We start from the raw sequence: 15,645 nt of genomic DNA, 5'->3' as shown, positions 1-15,645 counted from the left end.
CAAAATTCCGAGATTCCTTTCATACATACCATTCGCTGCTGGTGGCTCGTTCCAATTAGAGAGTTTTGATTCCTGAATAAGATAGGAGCCTCGATGCTGACTCTCGCTGATCAATTAATTCGATCTGAAAAGGAAAAGTCATATTATGACGCAGAGATTCTTATCATAAAATTTTTATTATATCGAATGAAAATATATATCATTGCGTTGCGTTATCGCGTCGCCGGCAATATTTTATTCGGATTAAAGGATGGAAATAACGCGTTTGTGGTATCCGCTGGCGATATTAAAAGATTAGCAACAATAGTCGCCGGTAATTTGCTATTCAAAGTCACGCCGCGCGCAAAAATGTATTCTTGCGTGATGATGTATGCATCGCGCCCGTAATCGTACGGTCGCTTACACGAGCACATCGCTATATATGTTCGGCTAAACCGATGATAAAACAAATCGTGACAAATTGCCAGCGAGATGTGACAGTCTCGTGTCACGCAATCGCGCCGGCGACGCACGGTTTCACCGAGTTAAAGGGTGAAAAAACATGACGTGGGAGATGGAGGAATACGTGTGAATTTCATCGAATGGATGGCGCGCGATTTAATATAAATAAATATTTATTTGCTGCATTTATTAATTATATATGACATTATTCCTTTAATAAAATATAAAATGTGTAAAATTGTGCGCAGAATTAATATCCTCTGCTTCTCAAAATAATACATTTTGCATGAAGGGACTGCACTTTAAGTAAGGACAATTAATAAAGATGATGCAGCGATCTCCCCCTTTTTTTTCCCTCTATTCTACAACAACAAAAAATGTAAAAAGAAAGATAGACGTCACCGGAATTATGTCTGCGCGACACGCGAAAGTAATTCCTGTGGCGGGCGTCTCCCTGATTTTGCAGAGTGCAGCCTTCGCGGACTTTCCAGCTGTGATGAAAAATTGCGTTTGCGCATGTTCCATCTCTTAAGTACGTCCGAGAAGCTGATTTCCTCGGTAACATTGGTGCTCGCAACGCGCTTGTACCTCGCCATAGTTTCTCGTCAGACTTTTACAATTTCGCATTCGTAAGGAAAATAAAGCAAAGCTCGAGACAAGGAGGAAAAGAGGGAGAAGGGGATATAAAGGATAAGACGAGTATGAAGGTGAGAATGAGAGAAGAAAACTGCTAATAAAAAAATGTCACAATAAACACGCGAGAAATACATCCTCAATAATAATACTAATATATATTGCAAGGGAACACAATTGTAAAATATAAATGCGTCTCTCTTCCTCTCTCTCTCTCTCTCTCGCTCTTTCCATCTATTCCTTTCACAGTACTCCTTTCATATGGTCCGGCGAGGCGAAAGGCAAACCTTCGAGCGCACGGAAATGGACCACTGAGTGTGCTCGGGCTCCGCATTAATGCATCACTAAGTAACTCGCGGTAATGAGCGAGTGGTTGCTGGCAAGTATCCGGTAAGTACGGAAGCAAGTAACGAATACGTGTCCTTTGCCATTCGGCTTCCTTTCCGCGGTACTCGAGTGTGAAATGATAGCCTTAAGTTATATCTCTGCTTTCATGGAAATATTCTTACACGATCAAATTACACAGTTGCTCTTATGCATGCATATATGATTATGATTCGTGCGAAAATAAAGTTTCGCATCGTTAAACAAAATTTCTGCAAATTGATTCGGCTCATCAAGATATCTCAACAACTATTCTTGCCGAAAATTCGCTAGTTTCGCTAAGAACTAAAATATAGATTCAACGAGACCGTTAAAGAGCAACATTGCGCGCGTTGATTGTTTGCCGACGAAAATGTACGGTGCCTTAGCCGTATCCGTAGACTCGTGTTACGATGTTCTATCCTCCTGTTAATTAAATGTTAGATGTTCCAGGAGGTCTCTCCGTTGGCGGGAATTTAGACGGGAAAATAGGAAAATTGTACGATATAAATTTCCAAAATTCAATATTGGAAGTGCTTCCAATCAAGTAAACAAATAAATAAGTGATATTGATTTTTTGTTCTCTTAATATTCCTCTTGATTTTATTTCCATCGAAAAGATGCAGCTAATTGCGATACACGTCCACTTGAAAATTTTATCTCATTCATTTGCAAATTTACGCGAATGTCAACTAAATGGGAAGGTCGCGGTCTTTTGCAAAAAATTGGACGAAATTGAAAAAATGAGCGATTCATATCTTATATAATATATTTGCTGCAATCTCACACATGCCTCTTATTACGCGCTCGCGTTTCCCTTTACTTTCTATGTGTACAGGTACGAGCTAGCAATGCGCAAATTCGTGCCGCAATTTCGCCGTAATTTAATTTAACGCGGCATCGTCCGAGCAAACTTTCTCGCTTCCTAAATCCCCCGAGTAGGAGCTCTCGCTCCCGTCGAGCTAAAGCGGACACAAGCGGATGGATTTTTATCGCCCCTTCTCTCCCCCCCCCCCCCCTATCTCTCTCATCCATCGTACCACTGTTCTCTGTCGCGCTTTAATTTACAGACTGATTTTTGGCGAAATTGTGAAATTGAAGTTGGCGAACGCACGCGGAGAAAGATGCGAGAGTGCGCGAGGCGGAAGCTTCATTTCGGATTTCGGGGCAAACATATTTGCCGGATTCAATTAGAGTGTAAACTACTTCCTGGGTTGAAACCTCAATATAAATTCTAGCCGGTTACGCGATGATCCTGTATTATTATCGTTGTTATTATTATTATTATCGGGCGAATAAATTATTACACGACGTACCGTGTTTCATTTCCTATACACGGTTGTTTATTCCGCTTATTCGATCCCTCCTGTAAAACAATTGTGAAATACTAGCGAAGGGAAGAATTATGGGGAGCAATTTTTATGTATAAATCATATTTTTTGACGTTGGTCATTCTTGACATTCCGCGATACCAGTTTTAGCACTCCATATTTTTCTGTATTGTATCGCAGTGTCTCGTTGAATTGTTTGATGGCGGATTTGTGGAGCTCTCTCAGTCGCGCTCGAGCACGATCCTAGTAATTTGTTGCAGCGATGCATTCAACGCTACGAGAATCGAAAGGATTAACAACATCTATGGATGTACGAATGGAAGCGAAAATGGCGAATTGTGTTAGTAACATGCGATCTTTCCTGTCATCATCGATAAGCTCTGTGACCGATAAATCATATATCGAACAATAGTAATGGAGTGCAATATCCGTTTTTAAAAAGTACCTACGTCTATCAAAAGCTTAATGACGAGTCTATAATTCTTTAAACGTCATTCTAAACTGGACATCCCGTTCGCAAATGATTATATGTACGACTCATGTATAAAATAATATTTCAGCTTTCAAAACAGTTATTGATCCAAAGAAGATTATTATTATCTCTTCTTTAATTCAACGAATATTATTATACTTTTAGACATATTGACTGTTATATTAGTTACAGTCGGATATATTTGAGTCAAATGACATTTGACTATTCGAGATAGTAGATCGAAAACCGGATTAGCAATGTCGACGTTATCCGAGAAGCATTTTGAAATAATATAGAGAAATCAGAGAGAAATATTAATGAATGTAACTAAAATATATTTTTGCTCGAATGTTTATTTAATCATAAAAATGTTAAAAAATTTTAAATATGCATTTAAAAAATATACATTATGTATAATTGTACGTTTAAAATATTTGCAAAGAAAGATATATAATTATATTTCTTTGCTCATAGTACTTAATCTTTTTAGCATGTTAAAAACGTTTAACGATAAATTATTAAAATTTCATAAACTACGTTGATTATTAACGATTATACCGGATGCATTTACAGAATGGATCCGTTTTCCACTTTCATGTCATATTGGAAATGTCATTTCTTGTCTCTTCCGTGCGATTACACTAAAGGTATTCGTGTCGCGCGATTTTATAGGTGATACATCGGAAGCACATGAAAGCGCGATGAATATTTCGATGTACATCGAGAAAATGTACGCGGGATAAAACAACACGAATAAATCAAAGCCCTTTCAGAATTTTATAGAGTGTGATTTTTTCTCAATTTTTCAGATCGACTAGTGTTTCTTCCAAAGAGCGAGAGATACTAAACTTACAAATAATTTTGGAATAATTAAAACTCTCGCATTATCATACGATCGGTTTTTAACTCGATCGAATTTCGAAAAAATTACGTGCCCTACATATTCAATTTTACGTGTTAAAATAATCTCTCTTCGATTTGTATAAATTCGAGATGCAATTTACGATACATTCAAATATTGCATTTAAGGATGTTTTGTATGTACAATCTCAGTAAAAAGTAGCTAAAAATCAATATATATTGACGAATATACCCACTTTTGATGTATTTTGAGTATGAGAAATTGTGTGGAATATTACAATTTGATCTTAGCTGAGATGTATTTTTTAATATTGCGTTTTTACTGAAATATTTCGAATTTTGTTAATCGAAATGATTAACTTTTGGCAGAGAATTTCGCCTTGTGACAGATACATGACTAACTTTATATCTTTTTAATCAGATAGTACTTGTATATTATTTGACCAAATATTTCCTCTGTATCTAAACTTTTGCAAATTTTCAAATTCTGAATATTATTTCCATGTGTTTTTGTCATTTGAATCGACGTTGGGTTACGTTTCCCATAAGAACACATGTTAATTCGGTGCAAATTAAAATCCTTACAACTTGTGAACGCTTAGCGAATCGATGTAAAAATTGTACTGATTCTCAATATTTACTAATTCTCAATATTTTGAAAATACGTATAAAACGTCTTTAAATTCGGGCAAGTAATTTAACGGATAAATTGTTGGATTAACTTTCGATGTTATGTTTCTTCACAATTTGCGCAAACGCTTCGAAAGTTCCCCGGTGTGGAATTACGTCAACGGAATTAACATTCGCCCGATAGACGACAATTTGTCTTTGCGCCATTAAAATTCTTCGAGGGGCTCCCAGAAGGAGTTTCCAGTTGAAACATCCTCCAACAACCGGCTCTCGAGTAGTCGAGTGCTCGAAATGTCGCAAAAAGTTGGCCGATGTTAATGGGTTGGTACGATTACGTGAACCGCAAAGCAGCACAACGAGCAGCCGCGGCGGGAGCGGCGAAGAACAAAGTACCGTTATTCCTCGCGCTAAGATGCGGCAGCGATACTCTCCGCTCCCGGAGCATCCGTGCCACCGTGGACCAAGTTCTCGACGTTGAATTATGCATGATTTCCTGCCCTCGGCCGCGTCACCGGAGTCGCTAACCACCCGCGTCACCGCCACTTTCGCCGCGTCTTATTTAATAATCGCGACGAGATCTCTAGTACTAGAGAAAGGCGCCGAGAGTGAAGGAGCTTACACGCCGTGTACTGCACTTTCGAATCGTGCCATCTTCCTAGTCGAGATTCCAGAAATTAAAAGAACACGTTGTATTTTTTTCTTTAATTAACCCAATGAATTATGCAAAGAGAAATACTCACTTATAAGTTTATACCTTCCCATCTCATGTTCAAATTTAAATACGATTGACATTTAAATTTATACTTGTTTTTTTATCCCACGGGACGTTGCGCGACGTCAAATATATTTCGGTTTCATTTTTTTCATCTTTTTTGCAGTCGAGCATCAATTGCGCAGGGACGCGAAATAAAGAAATTAATATAAACGTCACTCCCACGTGCTCGCGCGGAAACGTTTTCATCGCGGGTGTCGCGTCGGAAACCGCGCATGGAATTTGCGAGAGCCGGATACAGCAAACGTTCCGATGCGGATGCGCTCCGAAGCATCAGCCGTCAGGAGCCGCAAGCTCCGTTGGTGCTTGAAACTTAATCCTCCGCCTCGTCGTAAGATAACGGCATTCGGCATCGTATAAACTTCATTGTTCACGAGGTAAGCGTCTGGCGCGACATCGCCGTTACATCGTCGCGTTTGCATTGTTCCGGGACGATTGCATCTCTCTCTATCTGTCTCTATCTCTCTCGGGGGACATTGACGTCGCGCTGATCCGTGTCGATTTTCGATAAATTAAACCGCGATGGATCGATTAAATGGAGTCTTTAAACGAGCGTCTTGGCTTCGCGATGCGGAAGATGAGAGGAATTATTTGCGAGGAATCGAATGCAACTATCTAAATTATAATTCTCCTCGTTTTTCCTCCTCGCATGCTTTGGTTTTGTAGATTTATATAAACGGAATAATGATTCGTGTAATCTATTTTTAATTAAAACACAATTCAATTTATGATAACTGTTATATAATGTGTTTTAAGAATTATAAAAAGTAATAGCTTTATTGAGCAAATTACTCGTTTAATATGAATTATTCAATCTATTATTTTAATTTACAATAATTTTACTAACCACATTTCGAGCCACAAAGTCTTATATCATTACTTTAAGTAGCGGAAAAATCTTGTAAGGCAAAGACGCTGCAAGAATTCAAAACAACTCAGCTGGAATATGAGATAAGAGAGCGGGCAATGGAAATGTTCTTCGGCATTTCTTGTAGAGATAAATGATGTCATGGAGAACAAATAGATATTCTGGAAAATCTAACAAAAATTCGGAATATGACAAACAATAAATCATCATAGCATTTCTTTCATAATTTTGTTTAGAAGTTATGGCTAAATTAATAAATTTCAATATATGCGCTAAATATTATATAATCACTTTCTAAAATTAGCTATTCTATACAAGATTAGTTTATAGAAATTGTATAGAAATTTTTGTTGCAAGAAATATTAATCGTTTATTTTCTCTATTTAATTGTATCAAGCGACCTAATTGTATAAATTATTTATTATTTATTTATATATGCCTAAAAATTTAAAGAAAATAAAATTTCATATTTCTTAAAGAGTTTGCGAATTTATAATTAAGATATAAATCTCTTTGAGTACATTTTTATGACACTCTTAAAATACGCATCATTTAATTTTAGGCGTGACACTCTATTCATGAAAAATGTCAAACGATTATGTAAAATGTCAATTTTCTCGAGGAAAAAAACAAAGGTATTTTACGTCAAGGGAAGGGTGCAATCGTCCCTCGAAGCCATTGCCAAGCCATAAAAGTTCTCTGTCCGTTGTTATGCTAAAATTAGGAGTCGAGGCGTAGGATATATGGAAAAAGGTCAATTTTGAACCTTTGCTGAATAAAGAAAGACGAGTCATTCGTGGTCTCTTGAGAAATAAAATTTATATCGACGAAAATTCACGTCTTTCTTTATCTCTTGTCATGTCTTACTCCATTATTTTGTCGTGAAAGTCTGAAAGTCGTGAAAAGTATATTTTTTATTTCATAAAAAATACATTGAGCTAAAAGTGGAAATTGCTCTCAGCAAACTGTATTGCAATAAAAAAATTATTGTTTAATTATTGTTTAATTTACTCTCGTACCAGCCAGGAGTTTCTTAATCGTTAATATTTGTATCAATCTAAAAAAGAAAATATCCCTTTTAAAATACTTTATTAGCTCAAATCTTGGCAATCAAAGACATTAGGGCAGAAATGAAAAAAATTGCACTGAAGCATCATGACGATTCGCGTTTCCCGTTATCTTTCGTACACGCACGCGATGCATGCAGGCCGCAAGCCAAACGCGAAGTTTCGCAATAAGCCCCGAGAATCGCATACAGATACGACGCGTGTGTGTGTGTGTGTGTGTGTGTGTATCGCGCGTTTTTCAACGCGTCTATTTGTCCGAAAAAAATCCGCTTGGAGTAGATGCGCCGCGAGATATAAAATGTACTCTTCGGATTTACGACGATGATGAAAATAAAAAATAAAAAGGGACAAAAAAAACCAAGATATTCGCTCAACGAAGATACACGTGCGTGCGTGCCGGCACGAATGCGCATGTATATGGATCAGAGAAAAAGGTCGTTTTTGTCAACGAGGGTAAAAAAAAACATTTGCCAGCGTAGGAGATGCTGGAGGCAGAAACAATTTTCGATTCGGCGCATGCGAAAATTCATATCACCGCGTTCAAGGGGGAGGCAGAGAGGCCCCGGGTGGTGAAAGGGAGACGAAGGGGGTAGCGAAAAAAAAAAAAAAAAAAAAAAAGGGGGAGAACGACGAATCGGCGTGTTTGCAAATGTTCGACGCGTGGCCGCGACGCCGTGATGGAAGAAAAAAATTGCCTATTTCAACGTCCAGCATTTTCCCAGGCGCGCCAGCCTCCCACCAGCCTCCCCCCCCGCGCCGCCCGGTAATCTAAATTGCGGCTTGCATGCCGACGAAATATTTCCGGTGCGTGTACGATGACCGCGGCTACAACATCTCTTCTCGCTTGCAACAAAACGCTTTTCGGCTTTTGCGAGAATGCGAGACGTAACGTCGACGCGCGATACTTTTACGCCCTCCCTCTCTCCCCCTAACCCCTTCACCCCTTTCCTTGCCTATTTCATTTATTTGTTACTTTTTTCTCTCTCTCTTTTTTTTTTTTTATACGCGACACGACTCCCGGACCAAATTTATGACAAATTTCTGGGCTGCCTGGTAATTTTAATCCACGCGAAATCTGTCTCGTAAAAATATTTGCGAGAAATATTAATGCGAATTTTGCGTCGCGCGTTATTCCGCATTGTAAACCGAATAAACGTCACCGATTTCGAAATCGGATGTCGCGACGTAACGATCACTCCCAGCGATTTTACGTATCTATTGATTTTCGAATTAAAAAATACAGTTTTTGCGCGCAGTCCCAGCGCATATCTCTCGTTAAATTTTATATATATTTTTTTTTTTTTGATCGAGCAATAAACTTAATTCCTGACGAAATTCGTTTCAATCTTCGGCCTCTAGATACCTTAATTTACCTGCTGGATCTGCCGAACGTAACGTCATTTTGTCGCGAACCACTGGCCACAAAATTCGCTGGATCGACCGGTAGATGTATTTGTTGCAACGGTCGACACAACGGCGCTTTTTATCAGCGTGGATCTTCTTTCGTGTCGCACGCACGGAGAAAAAAGGGTTACGATTGTAATATACTCGGGCGAGGAGGAAAAAAAACGTGTTGTTGCTTGGAAAATCGGTGAAGTATTAGCGTGCTCGTGTCACGCGAAGAATGAACGCCAACTATTTGTATGCCGTTTAAGAGACTCCCGCGAAATGTTGCAAGGAGTCGAAATGGCGATATTTATAGATAGGAATCGAAATCGCGATATTTATAGATAGCGTTTATATTTATTAATAGTTTGATCATTAATATTTCGCATCGATACGTTCGTAATAATAGCAATGTTTTATTGCATCAATATAATTGTGTGTCATTGGACTCTTGAAACGATATTTAAAAAAATGCTTGTATTTAAAATATAAATTTTAAATTTAATTCTTCTATATTTCGATATCGTTATTTCGATATATCCTATTTTGAGAAATCACCATTTAAAAAGTTCTAAAAAAGTTTCCTATCTATTTTCCTATTTACATTCCTCCGAGAATCATTTCAATTTTATTTTTCATTTTTAAAAATACTTTTGATTTTCAAGAATTTGCTTTCGATTTAATAGCAATTTTATCCGGCGCCTATCTGTTACGATAACGATAATAATTAAAACACGCGTGGCCTCGCGTGTAAACGTTTCATGCTCGTTATCGTTAGCGGAGACTTTACGCAGTTGATACACGCGGTATCTAATAATCAATCAAGTCTGATAAATAAGATCCCCTTTTGTGTCAAGAAATTTCATGTTTCTTATCATAAACGTACGTGTTGTTTACGATAGGATAGATCGTAAACACCCTAGTTACTCTCGGTAAACAAACAACAAAGAGAAGTAATTTCATCGATTCTCCCGCAGGAGAGAGGGGAGGAAACGACGTTCGCTAAATCGGAGGAAGAATATCGGAGGAATTCGCGATAGGTTCTCGCCGAGGCGAGGAGATGAAGAATTCACGGGAAAACACGTCGTGTATGCCGACAAAGGTGCGACGAGAGGCGCGATTTATTGGATGAAATGCAAATTGAATTGTAGTTAGCGAGAGGACGCCGAGAAACGACGCGAGTAAATCGTGCCACCTTTCCTCCCCCGATATACCCCTCCCTATCGTTCCTCCTGCCCACGAGGAGCTGCTCCATTTTCTCCCTCGCGTTTTCTCACCCCGTGTTCTTTTCCCGATAATTCGCACATAAATTCACGACAAATTGAAATAAAAACTGGGTCGATCGAAATGCAATTTACCCGAATGCACACCGCGCGGCCAGGGGAGTCCAAGATCGCTTACGAGAGCTCGAGGGCCAATCACGCGCGGGTGCGATTTTCCCCGCGCGACCCCCCCGCCGTTAATTGCCTCTACTTTGCATCTATTTCTGATTACCGCGTTCGGCACCGACTCGTTACCGAATTGTCGGTAACTCAACCTACCGACTTTTCTTTCGCGGAGGGAAATTATTCCCTATTTATATCGATCGTGTTCCCGCTAAATCTACCGTTTCACGCTCGTACGCGCGTGCGATTATTTCGAGAATTTGCATATTTGGGGAAATTTATCGCAGTATTCCGGTTTTTAAATGGCGCCTTTTACGGCTACATCCATTATAAGAATACACGTTATAAATAAATGACAGTGCTTTCGTCACGATTTGCATTCCGCGAAAGAAAACATATAGTGATGATTATTTGTCGGGGGGAAAACTTGAAAATAAAAACGAGATTTTGTTGTCGTAAAATTTAAAGAAAAAAATATTTGTTTGTCATTATGATAAATATGCTAAATTTCCCCTTGTTTCCCCTTTTATTCTCCCGTTAGAAACTTTATGCCGTTGTTCTGACGTGATGCAAATCTACGTTAGATATTTTATTACTTTATTATTGACTCAATTTATTCGTAGAATGAAATACTTTGAAATTATTATAAATCGCCAAGTTTATATGCAAACGTAACATCGTATAAAAAATACTCACACGAGAGTAAACATATACATGAGAATAATATTTAACTTGCAAACAATTTCTTTTGAAAGTTACCGAAATGTGAAATGTGTAATTTTCAAGTTAAATCTAATACTTTTGTGTGCAGAAACTTGTCACTTTCAGTAGTCGCTGCTTTTCAGTTTAATTTTTGCAAATTTGCGAATAAATATATAAATTTAATTGCTGTAATAATGCGTGAATTTTCGTAAATTGTGTTACGATTGTCAAAAACAAAACCTGTAATCTTATATTAATATGTACATATAAAATATAAGGTTGCAGTGGAAATTAATCAAACATTTATTGACATTTATATCGCCAGAAATAAATATATGCATATGTGTATTTTGTTATGCATATCGCGAGTAGAATGTTGTGGCTGTCGTGACAGATGATTTTTCATTGTATCTATTATTTATCGAAAAAATAGCATTTATTTTTAATATAAATTTGCTGGTGAGTTCAAGTGGATATTTTTGTAAAGTTAATAAATGGATAAAAAAATGCAACGATTCAGTAATAAAATCACGGTAGGTTATACTGAAAACGTGAATTAAATATTGCAACCATCGTTGCATACAATAGTTGGAATCATTTCGAGTTAATTAAAGTGCACTATGGAAATTGAAAATCGTCAGCCGCAATGAATGTGAAAGCTGGGTAACGTCCAAAAATTTATTTTAATTATATCAATTATCAATTACTTTACTTAAAGTTCAATATAAAGTCCATTTAAAATCCACAGCACATTCATTTAATGAACGAACATGAAATTCAAAGCACGATCGCGATTATGTAATTACATCGATTTGAAACGAAAATGATAAAAACCATCTCTTAATGTAATTATTATTGGGATGCGCGTGTTAATGGTGTACCAATTAAGAAATTCTGTATCTCGTGGAAATGTAATATTCTATTAAGCATATATATGTTACACGATAAAAGCGTTTCTTTTTGTAGGAATCTAGAATAGTTAAAAAAGTTCGTATAAAAGTTGAGAAAAGAATTCACATATAAAAGATATGAAGACTAATTTTTTTGCGATACTTAATTTCAATCTCATTAAATTGTAATTAAAACTGTAAATTAAAACGCCATTAAAACTTGTGAAATATCTTTATAATTAGAAAAAAATGCTAAATATCTGCTGAAGTGTTTTTTATAAATTCGATTAATTGTGACTATCGCGATTCAATATCCGTAATTCATATACTTAATAAACTACTATTCCCATGCTTCTCGAATATCAATATGTTTGAGTACTTGTGCGATGCATTATTTTAATACATGTAACATTTTATAGTTATTTAATTTACACACATGCAATTATATGTAATTTTTGAACATACACACGTGTTATCTTCAAAACTTTAACTAAAATAACTGAAATAATAATTCTTTTAACAACAAAGCATTCTATAATCCCGCTTTCATTCATCTTATTAAATCTCACGATAAAGTTGCAAATAGAATTATTACGACAACAGACCTTTGTGTAAAAAGTGTTTCTTATCCCTCTCCCTGTTGACAGTGATATATCGAAGTTATGACTCTTACTGGCGGTAAAAGACGGAAAGTATGCATAATCGGATATTTCATAAGACGAGTTTAGCCATAAGCATAATAGTCGATTAATAGCAATCACTATGAACCGCGTATTTGCGTGATGCCGCTGGCATCTTCACGCTCTATATGTCGAAGGCATGCCGCGAGAATTCGCGGACCAAACGGAAACGCACGGATTCAAGCGCACATTCGGAGATCGATATGTCGCATTCCGTTCTAATAACATCGACGGTATACCGACAGTCCATCCGACCGATGCTTATTAAGGACCGTTACTCATTAAGGACCGTTTGCGATAGATGCGGCGACATATTCCGTTAAAATATTGATTAACGTCAATGACTTCTTCGCGACGAGTTTCTTCATGGCGAACAAATATATTATTCATCGACGAATAACTGGATAATCGGATAACCATAAGATTTATTCAAAGCTCCGGGATGTCTCTAAGAACTTTCGCTTACCTTGTTTTTAGATACGATGAGCGCATTTCAGTAAAATCTCAATTTAATCCGTCCTGGAAACAAAAAGGATAAAATAGTATAAATATTACAGTATTAAAATTATATAGTAAACATATATAGTATAAAATATAAATATATAGTAAAAATTATATAGTAAAATTGCATGAACTATACTATTTATATAAATTATAAGGATATTATATGAATATTGTATAGTATTAGAATGACTCATGGAAAAATGTAATGATTTGAAATTATTCTGATTGATGTTATTTCAAGTTTTTTCTGAGTCGATCTTTTTATTTAATATTGTTATATTGTAATTATTTATTTTAATTTATTTTCTCAATTTTTAATCCTTTGTAGCAAACAAATTAAAAAGTACAAGCGCGTGGATTAATTTATTTTGTGCGTAATGTTGATATCCGTATAAAAATAAACGTAATGATGGAAATAAATACACAATTCGTTTAATCGCTCTGCAAGAAACAAGTCATTAATATTTAAATTTCAATCAGTAGCAATCAGCAGCAGTATCGCCGGATGAATCGAAAATGCCACAATAAATTCTCACAATAAGTGATAATGCCAGATGCTGCATTGCATAATAAGGAGCGCATCTTTGCTCGAAGAAACCAAGGACCTGGAATCTTCGATCTAATTTCATAGCAAGCAAGCTGCGACATGTTAATTAGCAAATTCTTGCCAACTGACTCGAATCAACAAATTCTTGCACACAATATCGAGCGCCAAATGTCGCACAATGCGACTGAGTGCACACACAACTTGCAACAATGTCTTTTAATTAATTAATTGTATTTTTCCTCTAAACCAAATAATGCCATATATATATATATATATATATATATATATATATAAATTTATATTTTTTAATTTTAATTTTCAATGTATCATAATATTAATATAAATAACTATTACAATAAATCATAAAAATATAGCATTTATTATATTTTTAAGATAATAAATGTTTCAAATAAGATTATAAATAAATAAGATTATAAAGAATGTTTCCAAAAATTGGAAACGAATGGCAGCCGCTTTGCTGATGCATGTGAATCTATTCCAAGTTTCTAGCAACGGAATATCTGTAATAACAGTAAACTTAGAATATTAATCATGCAAGCTTGATATTTCATGAGGTAGATCGTGTTAATTATGTTCCTATTTGAATATGCTGCTGTAATGAATACGGGATTCTCCGTATGCAAATCGACCAGTCAGATAATGCCTATTAATCAATGATACGGCTACGTTAAAATTGTCTTTATTATATAAAACTTATTTCATATTCATAAACGTATCGTCATGTAGATTATTTCGAACACAGGTTTTTAAACGCAAAGTAGTTTATTATAAAAGCAATGTATATTTTTAAAAAGCATCGAAACTCTATCTATCCTTTTATCTCGAAAGCATCAACCTTCATCGCGATTATTTTCGAAAACCACGCTGGTCTCGGTAAAATTTCATGGAAACAAGCTGCTCCAGGGTCGAGAAAGAGAACGCGCGCTGTATAAAGTTAAAAGAGTTTCGTATGCATGCCTGATGGCTCGTTGAAATGGAACATTCGATGTAATACAATCGTCGTGTTTGCGCTCTCATGCTCGATTCCCGTATATATCCTTTTGTCGCCTGTTTACCCGTGTTCTCTTCACGGTCTCCTCATCCGTACTTCAATATCTACACGACTGCGAAAACGGATCGTGAGATTGAGAGCAAAACTTTTTAACTACTTTTAACGTACGTCGCGCTTTTGATGGGCAAGAGTGGGAACAGAGCGTAAAAAGAAGAAAGATGAGAAGCAGGAAAGGAAAGAAGAAGAAGAAGAAGAGGAAAGAAGAAAAAGTGGAAGTAAGAGAGGTCGACCTAACCTCATGACCCTCATCCTGGAGCGAAGGGTAATAGCATCTCTCCTGCCAAGGTATAAGGATGAGAAACAACACGACGTCAAAACGCCTTCTAATCGCATACCGTTCTCTCTTCGTGGGAGCGTCCAATCCCACGACTTGCAAGACCTCAGCATACTAAAAAAAAATTTAATAGTCATCTGCCTAGGGGCCTGAGAGATTTTGCAAGCGCGAGAGCAGGATGGAAGCAAATTCCGTCGATTTTTACGATGTCGGAGCACGCTCGAATTATACCGGTAGCCCCAAACCTGGATTTATCTCGATATATAGTATATCGAGAATATTCTCATTATCAAGCTTGCCATATCGGGACACAGATATTTACAAACTTGAATATTTAAATATAATCGCGATTTAAAATATTAAATAAAAATAATGCGTTTCGTTTAAACAACGAGAAGTGAAAATTACAGTATTATATTATAGCCGAAATAAACCTTGTTATATTGATGATATCGCTCGGTATTATCAATATGAGCATTAAATTAATTTTGATACAGAGACAATGCGACATATATAATACCGATTGTCGGACGTGCACCGAATTATCAGTGTATTAATAATCAGTATAGACACATTATCAATGAACTAGTTGATTACCATCGTGCATGCGTGTGACAATCCATCTATATCAATCAATGAGAACGTCCGTCCAAAGTAACGCAACGGGTCGTGCACTTGCGTTGTGTACTTGAAATTTTTCTAGGGTCAACTAACGTCAGTTTGTTCGGACAGATGACATCTCCGTTATCGACGCCATTGTAACACAC

The 15,645-nt window shown here is 36.6% G+C and overlaps 1 protein-coding gene across 3 annotated transcripts in view; it reads right to left on the bottom strand.

Moving 5' to 3' along the window:
- The window catches only part of LOC105255483 (putative polypeptide N-acetylgalactosaminyltransferase 9), a 195,327-nt gene that overhangs the window by 82,703 nt on the left and 96,979 nt on the right, over positions 1 to 15,645 (bottom strand). For all 3 annotated transcript variants that reach the window (XM_011264780.3, XM_011264782.3, XM_025407548.1), the window contains 2 exons: positions 12,948 to 13,000; positions 30 to 124 (listed from right to left, as the gene is read on the bottom strand). The gene's annotated coding sequence lies outside the window, so the exon portion shown is untranslated. The remainder of the gene's footprint in view (positions 1 to 29; positions 125 to 12,947; positions 13,001 to 15,645) is intronic.

Source organism: Camponotus floridanus, unplaced genomic scaffold (genome assembly GCF_003227725.1).
Source record: "Camponotus floridanus strain SB8 unplaced genomic scaffold, Cflo_v7.5 scaffold18, whole genome shotgun sequence".
Taxonomy (NCBI): Eukaryota; Metazoa; Arthropoda; class Insecta; order Hymenoptera; family Formicidae; genus Camponotus; species Camponotus floridanus.
Note: the sequence above shows the minus strand (reverse complement) of the source record. Positions and strands in the feature narration are given on the sequence as shown.